This window comes from Podarcis erhardii, assembly GCF_964252035.2.
Source record: "Podarcis erhardii genome assembly, chromosome: 14".
Classification (NCBI taxonomy): domain Eukaryota; kingdom Metazoa; phylum Chordata; class Lepidosauria; order Squamata; family Lacertidae; genus Podarcis; species Podarcis erhardii.
In genome coordinates this window covers 25,531,252-25,550,779 of record NC_138503.1, presented here as the reverse complement: position 1 = coordinate 25,550,779, position 19,528 = coordinate 25,531,252, and the positions used below count along the sequence as shown (strand labels likewise).

Sequence of the window (19,528 nt, the reverse complement as noted above, 5' to 3'; positions counted from 1 at the left end):
CTGGCCCTACCATTAGGCAAAATGAGACAGCTACTTCAGGTGGGAGGTTTGAGGAGCAGGCAGCAGTTGGAGAAGAGAGCAGAGCTTCTTACACAGCAAATCCTGTACCCACTAGTCTCCTGCCCTCAGGTGTGGTGGAAGATATTGTCCCATCACCATGGCTCAGAGGTGCTGTGGTCTGAGGTTGGGTGTCAAAGACCCATTACTGTTTCTCCCTATCTACAACATTCTAGAGCTCCCCAATCAGCATGAAAGGGGAGCTTTTTTAGCCTTTGCTTGTGTTGAGTCCCATATATGGGTGGTGCTTGGCGCAGATGAACAGCAGCTAGGAACCTATAGGTGGACCTCTCTCTTGACTTTCCACACCTGTCCTACATCTAAATATTGTACCACACTGTCCTCACAGTTCTCAAGTGGATGGAGGCTGTCGTTTAATGGAAGAGATCCATCTGGCTCAGTGTTTCACCCTTAGCAAAGAGTCCACCCTTCCAACACACATGTCCTGCTCCTTCGGATACCAGAATAAAATAGGAGAAACAAAGCAATACTGAAGCCTGGTGTTCCAAACTGCCTCCCTCCTTCTAATAACGACTATTGTCTCTCTCTGTTTCCCCCCCATTCCCTCTGCGCCAAGCATAATCAATTTTCTGTATAAGTTAAAGTCAACACATCTGTTACGTTAGTCTTCCCTGACGCCCTACTCTCTCCTTCCCTCCCTCCCCACCCCTCCCATCTGTTCTGCCTGCAGCTTCCCCGTATAGCTTTGTTGTTGGGGTGTGTGTGTGTATGTGTGTGTGTATGTCTGTGGACGAGAGAGAGAGAGACTCCCTCTCTCTCTCTTCCTAGCTGATGGTCTCTCTCGTTGCTGATCTCTCCTTACCTGGATGCCTGTCCTCAGTGGGTTGATCCGCTCGGCTTGCCAGAACATTTGGTCTGCTTAATCCCCCTCTGACGCCCACATTTGAGGGGCCAAGAGGCAAAAGGAGAAGAAGGGAGGGGAAAAAATGACCGGGGAGCAAATAAACAAATGAGTAGCAGCTCTGGAACGAAACATTGACTAATTCTGGTAAGAAATACTCCTTCTTTTCTTTTCCTTTTAATTCCTGGGTGCTTTGGCCCTACTTTTCTTTGGAAGTCCAGCTACAGTGCAGCAGTAAAGGATTCATCCGAAGAGCAAAGGCAGGGAACAGGAAGGGATGGCGGAAAGGGGAGGAGGGGAGAAGGGAGATTGCAAAGTCCCCAGAGCTCGTCAAGGGTTCGTTCGGGTTGTGAAGGTTCATCGGTGCACCCAGCTCATATTTGAGGATGTGTGGGTTATGTCTTAAAAGAGCTCTTGAGTGTACCTGGACTACCAGAAGGGTTGCGGATGGGTGTGTTGCTTGGTTATTCCCCCTCCCCCAACGCACAGGACGTCTGGGTATCATTTGGAGACCAGCACTAGGCTTCAAAAGATGTTACATTGCAATCTGGTGCGTTTTGCTAGCCACGAACTGGTGGTTTCTAGCAAATGTCCTGTTCCAGATTGGCCTTGGGGGCAGGTCAGAAGTGAATATCAGTTCAGAAACAGAGGTGGGGAAATCCATAAAAAAATTGAATGCAATAAACTTTTTATTACGCTAGCGAATTTATATTTTGCGTATAGTTGATCTCTCTGGATCAAATTTAAGAGACCGTCAAAAAAGTACCAGGGGAGTGAGGGGTGAAAATGACCATGTGGGAACGTAAATTGATTGGAAGTTTTAACAAAATGAACCCCCCCCAGCCCTAAATTATACACACCAGAAGTGCTTGAATGGACATTTTGAATAATGATAATTTCACAACCTACACCCCAGAGACGAGAGCAGGGATACTGAAAGGAACAAATATTTTGCCATCCCCATAAAAATAAAATGCAGTTGCATCAGAAATGAACTTGATTTATTTTTATTTATTTATTTTAAGTCTGCAAAGCCTGCTCATGTTGAGTTGGCAAGGGTATGTTCCTAATGAGAGCACTGCTAGGTTTTTGCCAAACGTAAAGCTGTAGCTCCTTGGCTTGGTTCCAAGAACCTCAGCCGGCAGTTCCTGACACTCTCCTGTTACCCGATGACATGGATTTACTGGTGTGTGGTACAATCCATCTGCAATGATGACCTTTGGTCATAACACATGGACCTTGCCCACCTTGCATTTGGGGCTTCGCTTCTTCTTAAGGATAGTATGCAAAACTAGCACAAGTGGGATGGGTAAGGAATAGGAATTCCCCACCTCAGTAACTGTTCTGAGATAGAGATGTGGGAGAAATGTGAACTAGTTCTCATTTAAGGCAAACATACATAATTCTCACTTTCAAAATCCAGATACGAACCGACACACAGCCATCTTCCGAAATTTGCACCTCTCTGAATTTTACTCTGCCATTCTCTAGCCAAGAAATGTGTACAAAAATGCATATGCCAGGGTAGAGTGTGCATATAAATGCACATATTAGCGAAAACAACATATAAAAGGCATTTTATTAGAAGGAAATGGCTTTGGAGAAATGTGTGTGCCAGGTAAAATCGCAATAAAATGTGTCTATTAGGAGAAATTCGCAGTAAAAGGATGGTGAATTTTCATAAGGATTTAAAAATACATATAAATATCCACAAACTGCTGTGGAGAATTGAGCTTAAGATTGGAAAAAATGAGAAACTGAGAGAAACTGAAACAGACTATTTGTACCCCACCCATTGCTATTCTGAGATCAAAGTCCACCGTATGCTTATTGTCGTAAAGCACACCTCCCTTGATGGTTTGACATACAGGAGGAGGAAAATGTGCGAATGTAGCTTTCAGTTTGCAACGCTCGTTCCATGTGCCCCTTTTCTCGCATCCCTACAGGCTTGTACTACAGTTACATTAAACCTTAATGTGAGGCTTCACTTCTACCAAGCAGCTGGGGTTTGCTAATCCTTTGAGTGGTTGCTGCGAATGGGGTTCTCTGGCTAATAGCCTTTGCATTTGTGCTGGCAAGAATTTAAAGGGGCCAGACGGTGCCCTTTGAGTCCAATATAAGATGCAGGAAGGAGGGCAAGGGAAGAACTTGAGATGAGGTAAGCCATTGCATTATTTTGGTTCAGAGGCAATGACATATGTGCATCTTAAAATGCTTTGCTCAATGGATCATTAAGAATCCTAAGGACTCGTGTTCCCAAGAAACAAAGGCATCTAGGAAAAAGCATGATGCCTGCATCTAAACTGGTAAAGTTGAATGAGGGTAGTGTTTTTTCTACTTCTTGGATTGGTTGGTCCAAAGTTGATCATGAGCAAAGTCTGGATAATTTTATTTCCCCCAGTAATTCTTGTTTCATTTCTGCCTGTTTTACTGTACACCAGCCCTGTGGTTAGGTCCATAAAATTACTAGCCCCCAAAACCTTACTAGTGCTCCTGATCACACATAAGACTATGTGGCCTTTGAAGGGGAAATTGGGAAAACACAATTTATAAAAAGGGCGCTAGAACAGATTTTTGCTTGTCACATATGACCAGGTTAGTGCCTAATTTTCAGGCTTGTTAAGATCTGCTGATATGGTGGATTTGGTTAATTAGTTGATTCATTTGCCCAAACTACAAATATTAGCTACCTGTTTCATAAATATACCAACATTCTGAAAGTGCTGCTGATTCAGTGTTTTGATTTTATTATCTTATCACCCGTGAAGCCATGAATAACATCAGATACAAGTAACTCCAGATACAGTACGTGCGATTCTAAATTATTCATTCTGGCTTATTACTAATGGCTGATTCACCTGCAGGTATAACATATCAAGGTTGCTAAAAGTCAGGAAAGTGAGATTTTCTTGCAAGAAAGTAAACAAGGCACTGTGATCTAAATTAGAAGTGTATAAAATCACAGGAGATTTACTTGCACAAAAGGCATATTTAATACCGTTGGACATATTCCACTCAAATGTATGGGATAGAGGGGGTTTGGGTGTGCATCTAACAATAGTTAGAAGCAGTTAAGGCTGCAAGCCTATATCCACTTACCAGAGAGTAAGCCCCATGGAACCCAGCAGAACTTAGTTTTGAGTAAACATGTACTGGATATCACTGGCAGAATCTTCTTCTGTGTTGGTGTTAAGTCTGGGGTATTTGATGCTGTCAGTCTGAATACAGTCTGAGAAATACTCGAAATTCTGTAGGTGAAATTTGCTGATTAGGATGAGTGAATCTGTCTGCTTCATTTTCTAATTTTTCCAACCACCATGACACATTTCTGCATGAGTTTGATTTTTTTTTAAAGGCTTTTCAATATTAATCAGGAGTTTAGTAAGCTTTTTTCTTGTTATGTGTATACCAAGAGAAATGTATGCAAAAATTTTGCATGCTATTTCCCATAATATAATGCAGTTAAGTGCCTTACTTTCATTCACATATGCATTTTTTTTGCACAACTTCTCCTTAATCACACCTTTTTGTACACATTGATTTGGTTGCAGAACTGTATTGAAAAATTCAGAGAAGTGTTAAGTTTTAAAAGATGACCGTGTTCAGTTTTCATAGTGCTTTGAGAAGTGCAAATTAAGCAGGTTCATATTTAATTACAAACCAACCCAATTTCCTCTCTCATCCCTTGCTGAATAATCTGGAAAAGGATGTGTTGATGAAATTCTAATCAATGCTCACAGTGTGATGTAGAAGCCTTTGTGTTACACAAAACTCCTCCATGCTAGAAGTGTGTGTGTGTGTGTGTGTGTGTGTGTGTGTGTGTGTGTGTAACAGATGTAAATTATAAACATTTGTCTTCAGATAGTTTCTGTCTTAAGATGAGATGAAGGAAGTATTTACAAATGTACAACAGCATGGTTAGTACGATGCGAGGTCTCATTGAGTTCAGTGGGACTTACTCCTGATACAGTTGGATCTAAGTGCTGCTTAAAACATTGCATTTCTTTGTCTCTGTGGTACATTTTAAACTGGCCCTGTTTAAAAATGGGTGATACAATATTGCTGCATCATGGGATATGGTTCCATGGTGCAGTGCATCTCAGCACGCAAGGGTTTTAAGAGGGAAGCTGAAAGATTAAGCCAGTTCTTGTGTGCCTCTCAGCTAGGGATGTGTGAATCTGTCAGTTTTGGTTTCTCTTTATTTTTTTATTCTCTCAATGAATGTTCTCCACCTTCCTGCATCCCTTTGCAATTTTTTAAAATAAAAAGTCCTCATGAAAATTCGCCAGCACTTTAGTGTGCGCCTCTCCTAAGATACATATATTTTGCAAACAATTTTGTCTGCCATACACATTTTTGGAAGCAGTTTTCCTTGATATAATGCATTTGTGTGTGCTATTTTCACAAATGCAGGCATTTTTATGCACGCTCTAATATATACACATTTCAGTGCATATTATTTTGGTTGGAGGACTGCATTGTAAAATCCAGAACTATGTCCACATTTCACGAGTTAGCTCCTTTTCCATTTGTGCATTGATTTGGGGAATGCAAATTCAGTAGATTCACGATAAAATGTAACTCAAACTGAAATTCTTCACCACTTGGCACACACACTATGCATTCATTTCACACACTGCCCCCCAAAATATCTGGGGTGAGGGCAAAGGGGCTCCCAGGTTAAACTCTGCCCCCGAAGGTGGAGTTGGGCTGTGGCAAGGTGAATTTCAGAAACACAGAAGCTCTGATGGCCGTAGGTAAAGGTAAAGGGGACCCCTGACCATTAGGTCCAGTCGTGGACGACTCTCGGGTTGCAGCACTCATCTCGCTTTACTGGCCGAGGGGGCCGGCATACAGCTTCCGGGTCATGTGGCCAGCATGACTAAGCCGCTTCTGGTGAACCAGAACGGTACCTATTTATCTACTTGCACCTTGGCGTGCTTTCAAACTGCTAGGTTGGCAGGAGCAGGGACTGAGCAACGGGAGCTCACCCCATCATGGGGATTTGAATTGCTGACCTTCTGATCGGCAAATCCTAGGCTCTGTGGTTTAACCCACAGCGCCACCCGCATCCCCTGATGGCCATACCAAAATGTTTTTAAAACTTATAAGCTCTACTCTTTCCTGAAAGTAAAAAGACACCCCCCTCATGTTAAGTGCTTTAAACATGGCAGGGCCTAGCTGAGCAAAAAAACCCTTCTCTGCATTTGTAGCTGCCTTATTAAAGATTGAGCTGGCTGGTGGAAACATTGACTGGCTTCTCTGCTGTGACGTTGTCAAGAGGAAAAACCTGCCAGCTTGCAGCTTCTTCGCTTTATTCCAGTCTGTTTTATATCCCTGCCCCATGCCTTATCCCTCCTCCCTGTGAAATGAAGGCGCCTCCCCCACCCCTGTTCCACTGTGCCTATCAACACATGCTTCTCTCCCACCCTTTCTCCTGGGACTGGATGCCTCAGCTGGTCCTGCTTAATAGCAGAAAACTGCCTCCCTGTGTGTGTGTGTGTGTGTGTGTGTGTGTGTGTTGTGAAAGCAGAGCTTCATCTGACCCTCGGAACTTATTTGCGATGCCCCTGTTGACAATGATCTTGCTGGAGAGTTGCCTTTGGGAGAGGGGCAGGTTGTCAATTTTGGTTTCCCCTAGTTTCTCATTTTCTCATCAAATTTCTGCATCAGTTGGTGCTTTTTAAAAATGATGATGATGATGGTAATAATAATATCCCCCAGAAAATTTGCTAGTAATTTAGTGCACATTTCTCCATATTATATGGAATTTTCCCCAAAATACACATCTTTGCAAGCAATTTTCCCTAACATAACACATGCTGTATGCTATTTTCATTAACAGATGCATTTTAAAGCACACTTCCCCCTTGTATATGCACATTTCATACATATTATTTGGTTGGAGAATTGCACTGCAAATTCGGAAAAGTGTGGGTTTCAAAGGAGAGTTATGTTTTGGTATTGGTTTGAGATGTGCAGATTTTGCTAGGTTTGCATTAAAAGGTGAACCAAGCGAATTTCTCCCCTATCCCTAAAAGCTACCCTACTGGCAGCTCATGTAAAGCCTTTTGCAACTTCGTTGCTAGCAGTAAAAATCCACCCCATGAGACTCGTAATCTCAGGGTCTGGGGTTTCCTGCATTCCAGGGGATTGGACTAGATGCCTCTTGGGGTCCCTTCCAACTTTACAATTCTATGAATGTTTTGAACTGAACAGTGGCATCTAGTGCCTGCTGGACTTGCTAGGGGAGAAAGCAGGGAGCCCACCAGTAGGTGGAGCCAGAGGCAATGAGAGACAGAGCCAACTAATTCTAGTTTTCTCTGGATCCTCCTCCTTCTCCCTGCTGTGTTCTACAGAGGCGACACTGAGGCTAAGGAGGAGGAAGAAGTCGGCAGGCAGTTCCACCTCCTGGACTGGTTGTAAGGAAGAAGTCAATCAGGTTGACTGAGGGCAGACTGAGTTTAGTGGGGCAATGCCCCACTTTTGTCTTAGTGCAGCCTTTCTCAACCTGTGGGTCCCCAGATGTTGTTGGACTACAACTCCCATCACCCCTAGCTAGCAAGGCCAGAGCTCAGGGATGATGGGAGTTGTAGTTCAACAACATCTGGGGACCCACAGGTTGAGAACCTCTGGTCTTAGTGGATCACCCTGTAGCAGAACCAAATGTATAAATGCAGAATTATCAAGTTTTGGTTCATTGATAGCAACCATACACCAGTAGAAAAAATGCTGGCTTTGCCCTCATACATCTATTTGGGTTTCAGCTCACTCTCCTTCCTGCCCACGAGTCACCTCTGCAGCCAATTCTCTTTTTATGAGAAGAACCGGCCGTGCTATTTGGATGAAATGTGTGAGCCCAGGATCCATCCTCAGTCCTCCCTTGGGGAGAAATGACAAGCCAGTTTTTAATGTGGCATGAGCTGGTCTTGGCTTTGCAGAGAAACAATTACTTTAAAAGAGACAAGCAAATCACACTAATGAGATTTAAAAAAGAGAAATATTAAAGCACTCTTTCAAATCCTTGTTTTTCATTCTTATTGTACTTCTGGATTTCAGCCACTAAGACTATTTTTCTCCACCCCCAGCAACAGTAAGTGCTAGAATCCATATTGAGATGAACCAATATGCTAAGTACACTGCAGAGGAGGGTTGCAGAAAGCTCCACCCTCTGATCTCTGCAGATCAAGCTGTTGTTACGGCTATAAAAGTTGAGTGGCTGGTCCCATTTGGCAACCCTAGATCCCAATGTCTTTAGTGCCCCCATCTGTCAGCATTTCCCCAGGAATATGTGCAAGGATGCCAATGTAGTGCAGTGGTTAGAGTGTCGGACTAGGACCTGGGAGACCAGGGTTTGAATCCCCACTCAGCCAGAAAACTCACTGGGTGATCCTGGGCCATGAAATGGTGGAGATTGTGTATAGCATTTTGAGTTCTTTGGAGGAAAAGTGGAAGCAAAATGTCATAATTAAGAGTAGGGGGGCAGAGCTGTGCGTGTTGCCCCTTTCCCAAACATCCTTATAGGCCCCAGTCCCACACGCTCCACACCCAACCTTTCGACATAAAGCAGGAATGTCTGAATAGGGCTCCTAAATGCATTCAGCCAAACAAACTTAGATTCAAATTGAGCATGCAGAGAACCCTGGGAAGGTTAAGGAGTGTTCACATGCTAGCTTCAATGAGTGTAGCATGTGTATGTACAGAAATAGCCGCGCTGTACATGCATACAGTTATTCATATGTAATGCTCAATGAGTGTACAGTCTGTGTACCCAAGTGTACCATAATTGAGCTGTATAAACAAAGACTCTTTTGCAGAAACACTTGCACGTGTGTAGAGATAGTTTGGATCCACCATAGGACACTGGAAAATATTTGCATGCCTGAGCAGAACTTGCCCCCACTAAGCAAACCTAGCAGCCTGTTTTTGCCATGTATTAATGAATTATATATACAGAGTGCTTTGGTTTGAAACCAAACCCCTCCTACCAGCAGCTTGCATTATAAAATATAAAGTCTTTTATATATATAGGAAGCTGCCTTATGCCAAGGGAGACCATTGGTTCATTTAGCTCTGCATCATCTGCACTGACTGACAGAGGCTCTCCAAAGTGTCAGACAAGGAGGCTCTCCCAAATGTACCTGGAGATGCCAGGGATTGAACCTGGGGCCTTCTGCATGAAAGACAGGTGCCCTACCACTGGCCTACAGCCCTTCCTATCACTTGAGTGATGTCTTAGTGAGGCTCTTTCAGACTGTGGCTGTGGTGCTGAGGCCCACTTGCTGGTTTATTAAGCTAGGCTTATCTACGTGTGTGTGCTGGGGTAGTTTAGGGCTGGGGTGGTGAAACAGTGAGAATGAGAAGGTCTCTCTCTCTCTCTCTCTCTCTCTCTCTCTCTGAGTGTGTGTGTGTGTGTGTGTGTGTGTGAGAGAGAGAGAGAGAGAGAGAGAGAGAGAGAGTTACTCTGTAACACAGGAACTCCTGTCAGCAACAGATGGCCTCAGTTCCCAACTGGTGGAAGGGATATTTCTGCCAAAGAAAAGTTGCCGAAGTGGTGGCACAGAACAGTAGCGAAAAGGGACAAAGGCTTCACGGCATCTCAAGTCTCATGCCTAGAAAAGTTTGTTGACATTCTAACCACATTCATTTGAAGCTCTATGATATCACTTTAAATAGCCATGGCTACCCGCAAAGAATTCTGGGGGCTCTAGTTAGCTAAGGGTGCTGAGAATTGTCAAGAGGACCCCCTATGAGCTACAATTCTCAAAGCAGTCTAACAGCCAATCCCCCTTCACAAGAAACTTAATCTGGGGGTTTGTGGGGAAGGATCTTCCACTAAGGAAGTGTGCTGGTCCCGAGGGTTAACCGTGAGGCAAGGTCCGAGTCCAGTCCGAGGTTGAGGGTGCAGTAGGGAGACAGTTCGTCAAAGATGAAGCTGGGTCCAAGGCAGGGAGTCGGGTGAGGTCAGGAGCTCCGGCAGAGAGGCAAGGCAGGTTGCAGGCAGGAACTGGCTACCAACAACGTTGCTCCCGCAACTTGGGACTGGGGCTGGCTGGCTTTTATCTGCCCCGAGGCATAGGGTGGCCCCAGTCCACAGGTGACTTGCCTCTCCTGGCCTGGAGGTGAGCACTCCTCCTGCTGGAACTTAGTTCCCTCCGCCTCTCTGTCCCGAACCTCTGCAGCTCAGGCTCTCCTGGCTGGAGGGTTACCGGACCCAGAGGCAACCTCAGCTTCCCCTGACGGGGCTGAGAGTGGAGCACCTGCGGGCAATGGATCCTCCATCACCTCAGGAGCCAGAGCAGACTCAGCTGGTGCCTGCACCTGAGGATCCAGCACAGGTGGGGACCCTTCAGGCTCAAGCCCCAGCCCTGGCTCAGTTGGTTCTGTGCAGGCTGGGATTCCTCAGGTTCAGCCTCCGAGTCCAAATCCCAGGCCATCACAGGAAGCCTTTCTGAACCTGGTGTGTTCCCGAGGTTCTGGACTATAACTCCCATCATCTCCAGCCAGCGCAAAAAGCTAGCAAGGAACTTGCTCTCCAGGGTTTCTCATGGAAGTCTTTCCCCAGCCCTACCTGGAAATGCTGGGGACTGAACTTCATGCAAATGACATCAACTCTGTACAATATTATGGCCACATATGGTATACCTCCTGCTGAGTGACTCCTGCAGCCCCGGTTGTAGTCCAAAATATCTGAAGGGCAAGCTGTCATTTCCAAAATGCCCTTCAAAAGCAGCCTGGCAGAGAGCACATTGAAGCCATCTAAGCTGCTATGAGCTGAGCATTATCCCTCCTCACCTCCAGACACTCCCCACGCAGCTGTGTTTCCCACCTTGAAACTGAAAAGCACCAACTGTTTCATCTAGCTATTGCCAGGAGTAGTTATTTGCATAGATCCCCCCCCCACCCCCCCAGTTTTTACTAATTATGTTTATTGTAAATGTTTTCTGCACTCCCATTGTTTCTGTAAGTTGCTTTGAGTCATTTATGTGAGTAAAGTGACTAGTTAATAGCAACAGCAGGAGCAGCAGGAGCAAAAAATTGGAGTGCCTGTATGTCAAAATTCATTTTTTTGGGCAGTTTTTATGTTATTAAAAGCAGCTGAAAACAATTTGCAGTCACAGGAATAAGATGGGTCCTAAAAATATACATCTTAAGTGTCAAAAACCAGGGGTAAAGAGCTGTCAACTGCCTCTAGACATGTACAGGTACTTGTGTGAAAGAGTGTTCACTATGTGATTTGTACAGCTATTGTGTACAGAGACTATACACCTGTTAAACATTATACATGAATAATTGCACATGTATAAACTATTTGTGTACACAGGTGCAGAGACTGTCCAGTCATTGAATGTAATGTGGGAACATGTTCCATGAACAGATTTCTAACACCATGGTTGTGGCTTAATGTTTCTTTTTTAAATTAGAAAGAGCTTATGAAAGTGGATGGATTAAGAAAGACCCCTCCTTTTGTCCTTTCTTTTTATAAAGCAAAGTGTAGCATTATTTGTACATGGAGAAATTCAGTGGAGCTTCAAACACCCTTTCCCCTATCTTGATAGACCTGCCCATTTAGACCGCATGTTCAGGAGCAAGAATGGTGCATATGAAGCAGGGAATGGAGTGCAGTCAATGTGGTGCCCTCCATATGCTGTTGGATTCCATCTCCCCATCAGCCCCAGCCAGCATGGCAAATGATCAGGGATGATGGGGATAGTAGTCCAACAGAATCTGTGCACCTTGTTGGCTCTAGGTGTTGTTGAACTCTAACTTTCATCAGCCCTAGCCAGCACGGTCAACAGTTAGTGATGACGGGAGTTGGAGTTCAGCAGTCATGATCCACACGGATGTCCAGAATTGAGAAAGACTGTTGGTTCATAAAGTTCCTGGTCAGAAGTTCCTGGTTCCCCAGTCAGACAGAAGGGTGAGGTAGGACAAGTCAAAAGGTGGTACCTTGGAGAGCAACATAGATGTGAATTCAGGACCATGGACAGTGCTTTTGCAGCTGAATTCAAACAGACATGCAATCTCAACAAGATTCTGGAGTAACAGGATGAGTTTTATAGCACTGCGAGGTAGTCATTAACTGGAGGCCCTCAACCTCAAGTTAAAGGGCTGGTGTTTTCTTCTGCCACTGATGGTTCAGTGGGATTCCCAGCTGTGCAATTCTCTCCCCAGGGCTTTCTTGATCTCCTGAGGAGTCTGTGGACCAGCATCTCCCTGGAGTTTAGGTGAGGAGATGCAGGCTCCAACGTCTATGGCTCCCCATGAGACAGACCAGGGAGTATATCTATCTCTTCTCTGAGACTGTTATTGAAGGACTCTGCCTTTGAGGATTCAGGGGAATCAAGGCTTAGTAGGTGGGCTTTGGTACCCACCAACCCACACCAGACAACACATTCAAGGGTCATGCTATGCTTGAATATACTTTCAAGTAAATTTAGGGTGGGGGAATGGTTCTTTAAAGTGGGAGTAGGGAATCTTCTTCAGCCCAAGGGACACCTTTCCTCAAGGGACACCTTCCAGGGATGACATGGCCTGAAACAAAAGCAGGTGGACTCTGTGCCAAAAGTGAGTGGGGCAGCAGATAAGACTGTTGTCAGAGGTTTCTACACGCATACTTCCCTCCATCTTCTATCAAGGCAAGAGAGAGGCATTCTCACAGTTCAATGTTGTATTCAAGCTAGGGAAGAGCAACTGAGGAGTGTGTGTGGCAGGGCCCATGAGAGAGGAGAGGGCAGGACTGGGGGGCAGGCATGGCCTATGGAGAGTCCTGAATGCCAGAGTCCCTGATGGGGGGCTACATCTAGGCCCCAGTACCCAGCTCCTTTCAAGCTGCATCCATTTCTTCCTTACCCTCCAATATTTCTCCAAAAATAAAAATAGGGATGTCCTATTCAATAATAATAATAATAATAATAATAATAATAATAATAATAATAATAATAATTTTCTTATTTATACCCTGCCCATTTGACTGGGTTGCCCTAGCCAGTCAGATATAAAAAAAGATAACAAAACATATATAAAAAGATAACAACATATATAAAAAGATAACAAAACATCAAACATTAATAAACCTCTATACAGTGGTACCTCGGGTTACATACACTTCAGGTTACAGGCGCTTTAGGTTACAGACTCTGCTAACCCAGAAATAGTACCTCGGGTTAAGAACTTTGCTTCAGGATGAGAACAGAAATCGTGCTCCGGCGGTAGCGGGAGGCCCCATTAGCTAAAGTGGTGCTTCAGGTTAAGAACAGTTAAGAACGGACCTCTGGAATGAATTGAGTATGTAACCAAAGGTACCACTGTACAGGGCTGCCTTCAGATGTCTTCTAAAGGCTGTATAGTTACTTATCTCCTTGGCTTGGGGGGTCTCATAACTCCACACCCTCCAACATTTCTCCGATGAAAATAGGGACGTCCTAAGAAAAAGCAGGACATTCCAGGATCAAATCAGAAACCGGGATGGCTTCTGTAAATCCGGGACTGTCCTTGGAAAACAGGGACACTGGGAGGCTCTGTTCTCCTTACTCTGCCCAGCGAGAGCCAGCCAGGAGGGAGTTGGAGAAAGGGATGCATGGGGAAGGCAGTTACGGCTGGATCCTGTTTTGCAGATGTGAGACTGTTCGAGAGGCAAGACTGTGGTCCAACTTGCAGCCGGCCAACCCCAGCCAGGCCTGATTCATCCTCCTGCAGTTCTCCCCCACCCCCCTGCCCCACCCCCACCTGCCAAGTCCAGGATGAAAAATCCTTTCAATATTTAAACAGTACCACGGAACAAAAAGCACCAGCTGGCTTCGACTGTGTAGGCAGAGAAAAACGAGGGTGGGGGAGAGGAAGAGGGGGGAGGCTTTTCTTATGCATTTCACTAATGAGGCTCTTCCCTGAGGTAGCCAGGCTGGCGTGCTTTCATCCATGCAATCTTCTTGGAGGACGTGAGGGCGATCCTGGCTTGTCAGCCACTCCCTTCACTCAGGAGGGTCTCAGGAACCTCATTAGAGCTGCTGGCCTGTTTTCAGAGCAGCCTTCCAGGTGTAAATCTAACTTTCAGCACTTCAGGCTTCTGGGATATTGCTATGCTAAGCTGCAGGCCTGATAAATCAAGATGGATGCAAGGCATCTCTTCCCTACCAGCCTACCTCGCCTTTGGTGGTTCCATTCTTTTCTTTAAAAAAACCAAAAACACCCTAAACATGACCCAAAAGGACATGGGAAGATCCTTGGTTGCAGCACACTGCAGAGCTGCCTGCCCGAAAAACAACCTTGGAAGCCTGCATGCAGAAATGTAGTCCATGAGGGGGAAGGCTACATAAAGCTCCCCCCCCCCCAGTGATATGTTTGCTTCCTGTATGCAGACTTATAAGTACCTTCAGAGAACATTTTCATATCTTGGAACATAAAGCAATATTTTGCATTAAATTGGTTTTTTTTTTTTTGAGGTTTTACTTGTGTGTGTATGTGTAGCCACACTTTCTGCTTTTCATTTTTTTGCACCCCTAGCTAGCTTTGAGGCTGATTCTTGGGTGGCCTCCCTTTCATCTCTGAATGCAGCGGAACATAATGTTCTGCTTTAGCATTGTGTGTGGATGGGGGCAGGCTAAGAGCCTGTTAGAAAGGAACTGATGCGCTAAACTGACAGGGGTTTCTACAGAAATGATGTCAGAAAGAAATTGAGCAAACAGCCCCTTCCCACCCCCTCTTCCTCCATCCTTCCTTCCTTGGCTACTAGCCGCAATGGCTGTATTCTCTCTCCAACTGTTCTGGACGCCACACTCAGAGCACATTGCAGTCATCCAGTCTCAAGGTAACCAATGCATGAACTACTTGTGCTGTTTTGTAGTGAGGAAGTGAGTGATGGCATACAGTGAACATTACATTCTTTTTCACTGTTCCAGCCACCCAGGATGCTTCATTCCATTCCCCTTCCCATTTTCCACCCCGCAAAAGGCATTCAGTACTCTGTGGCCATGGAACATACGCAGAATGTACTGTGCTTTTTTTAGGGTGGGGGCGGGGACTTGTGCCATTACAGTTCCCCCCCAAAAAACTTCTCTTTTGTTGGGTATTTCTGCAAGCCCCTGTGGCTCTCTGAGCCTGCTAATACCCACTCCTTGTTTCTCAGCGACTCTGTTTGGTCTATAACCCTGTCAGTACTCACTACTCGAGTTTGTTGTTAGGAGTGATACTGAGGTTGGGGGGGGGAATTAATTAGCAGCTTTTGTAATTAATTCCTGTGCTTGCTTTTGTGTTAATTAACTGCAGTCTGTCCAAAAGAAAAAGATGTTACTAATGTGGCGGGGGGCAGCTCTGAGTTGAAGCGGATGTGTCTAAATTGCACTGGCTTCTTCTTCTTTTTAATCAAGATAATTTCGGCGTAAATTTCAGGCAATGCCTGGAAGGGGTTCCTCTTCCTTCTGCAATGGTGTGTGTTTGTTTTTTTCAAAAAGATTGAGCATTCAGTATCTTGACAGCCTTGCAGAAGGAAGACCCACCAGTTTGGGGGAAGGGGAAGGAATGGCTGTGTAGAGACATTGTTAGATTCTGCTGGTTGATGACCCCTAAGCTAGTAGCAAGCAAATATCTATCAGAGCGGGAGAGTGCTCTTGTGCTGGCCTGTTTCCCATTGGGGCATCTGGTGAGCCATTGTGAGAACAAGATGCTAGACTAGTTGACCCCGCTTTGTCCTCATCCAGAAGGCAGGCTCTTTGTCTGTTCTTATGAGGGTGGCGTGCAGTTATTTCTTCCGCATGCTGCAGCCTCCCTGCCTGCCCACAGTTCCTGATTTGAAAATGGACCCATATGGGGAGTTACCTCACAATGGCCTCTGTAGTTTTTAACCACCATTTAAAATACAACAGAAAAATGCAACATTTTCCCCCTCCGGATGTTGCCAGACTACAACTCCCAGCCAGCATAGCCAATGGCCAGGGAGTTGTAGTTTGGCAGCATCTGGAGGAACGAAGGTTAAACAGGCTTTCAAGGTAAAGTCTCGTCAAATGAAATCGCAGGTGGGATTTGAGATGAAGGCAGTGGAAGGAAAATGATAAAATAATTGTAACAGATTAACTTTTTTGTAATAGATAAAAGATTTAATGCAGCAGGGAAGAGTAAAAACACTCTGGAGGCGACGGTGAGAAGTCAATTTATGAAACAATGTAATTATCTGGTTTAAAGGTTACTGTGAAAATGTTTCTGGCGAACCGGAGCAGCGCACGGAAACTCTGTTTACCTTCCCTCCGGAGCGGTACCTATTTATCTACTTGCACTTTGATGTGCTTTTGAACTGCTAGGTTGGCAGGAGCTGGGACCGAACAACAGGAGCTCACCCCCTCACGGGGATTCGAACCACTGACCTTCTGATCGGCAAGCCCTAGGCTCTGTGGTTTAGACCACAGCACCACCCGCATCCTGTATGTATATAGTGTGTGTGTATATATATGGTAAATTCTCATGGCATCTAACACCAGGGTAATAGTGGTGGGTTGTTTGGTGATAGTAATGCCCCTTATTGTAGATGGGGGGGCTATCCTCTTGGAACAAAGGAAGGGAGCTGACTTCCCCTCCTTGCTAAAGCCTTTTCCCTACTAGCTGACCTAAAACCACTTAGTGTCAGGAATCTGACCCCGCCCCCCCCAGTAGGCTGCCAGGAACAGATAAACAAGGAAGCTCTTACCAAGTTCTTTTATTCAATATTCACAGAGAGAGGCTTAAAAACACAGCCTCTTGGAGTAATGGTGTTGGTCTGAGTAATCTCCACCCCCCTTCTCTCCTCAATTGTCAACAGCACCACCCAGCTTACGGTGCCCGATTAGGGCCATTTGTTTCCAAGCCCTTTGCTCTCCTACTTTCAATTCTCGCTGGGTTCTGGGAGAAGGGGTGGGGTGGGTCTGCAATGCTTTCTAGTGATAACGTGTCAGCCAGCTACTCTGGCTCTGCTCCCCCCCTTCCTCTCCCATTATTTCTCAACTCTGCTCTTCATCTACCTCTGAGCTGTGACCTTCCTTGAACCACTGTTTTAAATCTATACTGTCTTCCTTTTCTCTGGAAGGTTCAGGAGGGGGAGGCGGTTTCCACCATTCTTCCTCTGTCTAGTCCCTGACATTTAGCACCCTCCCACTCTTTGGAAGTCCTTCAGCAGCACAGGTGACTGAGCCACAGCTCAGCCAACCCTCTGCAATTTCTCTGTTCTCATGAAACAGAGACTGGGAGGAACACAGAATACTTGCTAGTGATGGATGATTGCCTATGTCCCAGGCCTGGGCCCAGCTTCCCCCTTAAGTGGGGGATTCCTTCAGCACTAGAACAAGGAGCGGATTTAAGCAGAAGTATAGTTAAAGCTATGGTTTTCCCAGTAGTGATGTATGGAAGTGAGAGCTGGACCATAAAGAAGACTGATCGTTGAAGAACTGATGCTTTTGAATTATGGTGCTGGAGGAGACTCTTGAGAGTCCCATGGTCTGCAAGAAGATCAAACCTCTCCATTCTGAAGGAAATCAGCCTTGAGTGCTCACTGGAAGGACAGATCTTGAAGCTGAGGCTCCAATACTTTGGCCACCTCATGAGAAGAGAAGACTTCCTGGAAAAGACCCTGATGTTGGGAAAGATGGAGGGTGCAAGGAGAAGGGGACGACAGAGGACGAGATGGTTGGACAGTGTTCTTGAAGCTACCAGCATGAGTTTGACCAAACTGTGGGAGGCAGTGGAAGACAGGAGTGCCTGGTGTGCTCTGGTCCATGGGGTCACGAAGAGTCGAACACGACTAAACGACTAAACAACAACAACAAACCATTTGACTGGATCATTGCAGGAACGAACATGATTAGTTCTGCATGGCTTTCCCAAGAGCCTGGTGTAGCACAGTGGCTGAGAGTGAGTGAGCTGGGAAGTTCCTGGTTTGAATTCCACTACAGTCACAAGCCCACTGGGTGGCAAAGGCCACCATATCTGAGCCGAGCAGTGTAAGGACTGGTGGTGGAATCTCCTTCCTTGGATGGTCATCTGTCTGTGGGGACAGGGGCTGCCGCCTGAGTCAAATTGCTCCACTTTGCCTCATGCAAGCACCAACCTTTGGATTCCACCCACTGTGGACAGTGGGTGAAGTGCTTTGTCCCTCTGGAAGTATGCCTACAAATGCCACCCAGGAGGACAGAATGAAGCACTTGGCGGCTGCTGTCCTTTCTACATAGACTTAAGTGAGTGCAATTAATATTGAACTCAGTGAGACTTTCTTCTGAGTCGACACACATAAAACTGCTCTTTTAAGTAGCTGCTTCTCATGGGTCTCCAATAGGCTTCAATACCTTACAAACCAAAATGCCACCACCTGGTTATGGAGAATTTAGAATTAAAAAAATAATACAGCAACTCCTAATTAGTAGAAAGAAAGTCTATCCTCAATATAGGAGAAATTCACATGAGCCAAAATGGCTCTTTTAAATAAAATAAGTGTTGATTTTTAGTCTCTTTGCTTCCACCCATTCACCACCATAAATAGATGTAGGCAGAAGTTTCAGATCCATTCCAGCCTTTTTATTCTGCCTCTGTCTCTCTGTCTCTGTCTGCTTCGCTCTCCTCCCTTCCACATAGGTTGTGGCTGCTGAAGGAGCCAGGTTGCTCCTTCACATTAGAGTGTGCCTGGGCATTCCTAACACATCCTGTGCACACACCTATGGGAATTTATCAAAAAATGTCAAAAAGCTGCTCAGAGTGGCTGGGGAAATCCAGCTAGATGGGTGGGGTATAAATAATAAATTATTATTATTATTATTAAAATGCAGATATTATGCAAAAGAAGATGTGCATATTAGGGAAAATTCACATGAAGATGCTGATGAATGTTCCTGCAGCCTTTCAAATAACACCCCCACCCCACCCCTGCAAATTGATATGGAAATGTGGAGAACTGAACGTAAAACAGGAAAAATAAGAGACCAAAAGAAACTGAAAATGACAGACTCATTTGTCCCTATTGTGATTTGGGCTGGATTGGGACCCTTGGGAAGGTTAAGACCTCTTTCCCAGTGCTCCCAAACCACTGACCCCATGCGGGGTTTTTTTTATATAAAAAAACACAAATTATGTTCTGTACCCTACCCTGGACTCTGCATTGATGAAAGGCAGCTTATACCGCATTTTAAATAAATGCATAAAGTTGTGTGATGTAATTGTTTCTGGACTGTACCAGTTCAGATTGTTGGGTGTGGATAAGGCTGTACTGGAGATTTCCCCAGAGTGAAAAAGACAAAGTGACTTCCTGCGCATATAAATCTAGCACGCCAGGAAGAAGGTTTTCAGGCTAGCTGCCTCTCTCTGGCATGTTATTTTTGTATGTTTGCACAGGGAAAGAAATGCTTCCCCTTCTGGAAGGCCGTATTTCCAGGGGAAAGCATTTTCTGTCTTCCCATTGCCCACTGTGGATTAACTCACTCCTCTCCATATGGCATTGCATTATGGCCTTTAAATACTGGATCAAGAGAAAGGAAGCGCAATCTCGACACAACCTATTCTCCAAGGAGTCATCGAGGAGGTCACTCGGGGATTCGGTTTCTGCCTCTTAATACCATTTGTGCTTAGAGTCTAAAATAGGAACCATCTGATCTCGCACTT

At 45.2% G+C, this 19,528-nt stretch overlaps 1 protein-coding gene across 1 annotated transcript in view; it reads left to right on the top strand.

Moving 5' to 3' along the window:
* Positions 1-750: 750 nt before the first annotated feature.
* The window catches only part of SV2B (synaptic vesicle glycoprotein 2B), a 76,185-nt gene continuing 57,407 nt past the window's right edge, over positions 751-19,528 (top strand). Inside the window, exon 1 of the mRNA XM_081838940.1 lies at positions 751-1,066. The gene's annotated coding sequence lies outside the window, so the exon portion shown is untranslated. The remainder of the gene's footprint in view (positions 1,067-19,528) is intronic.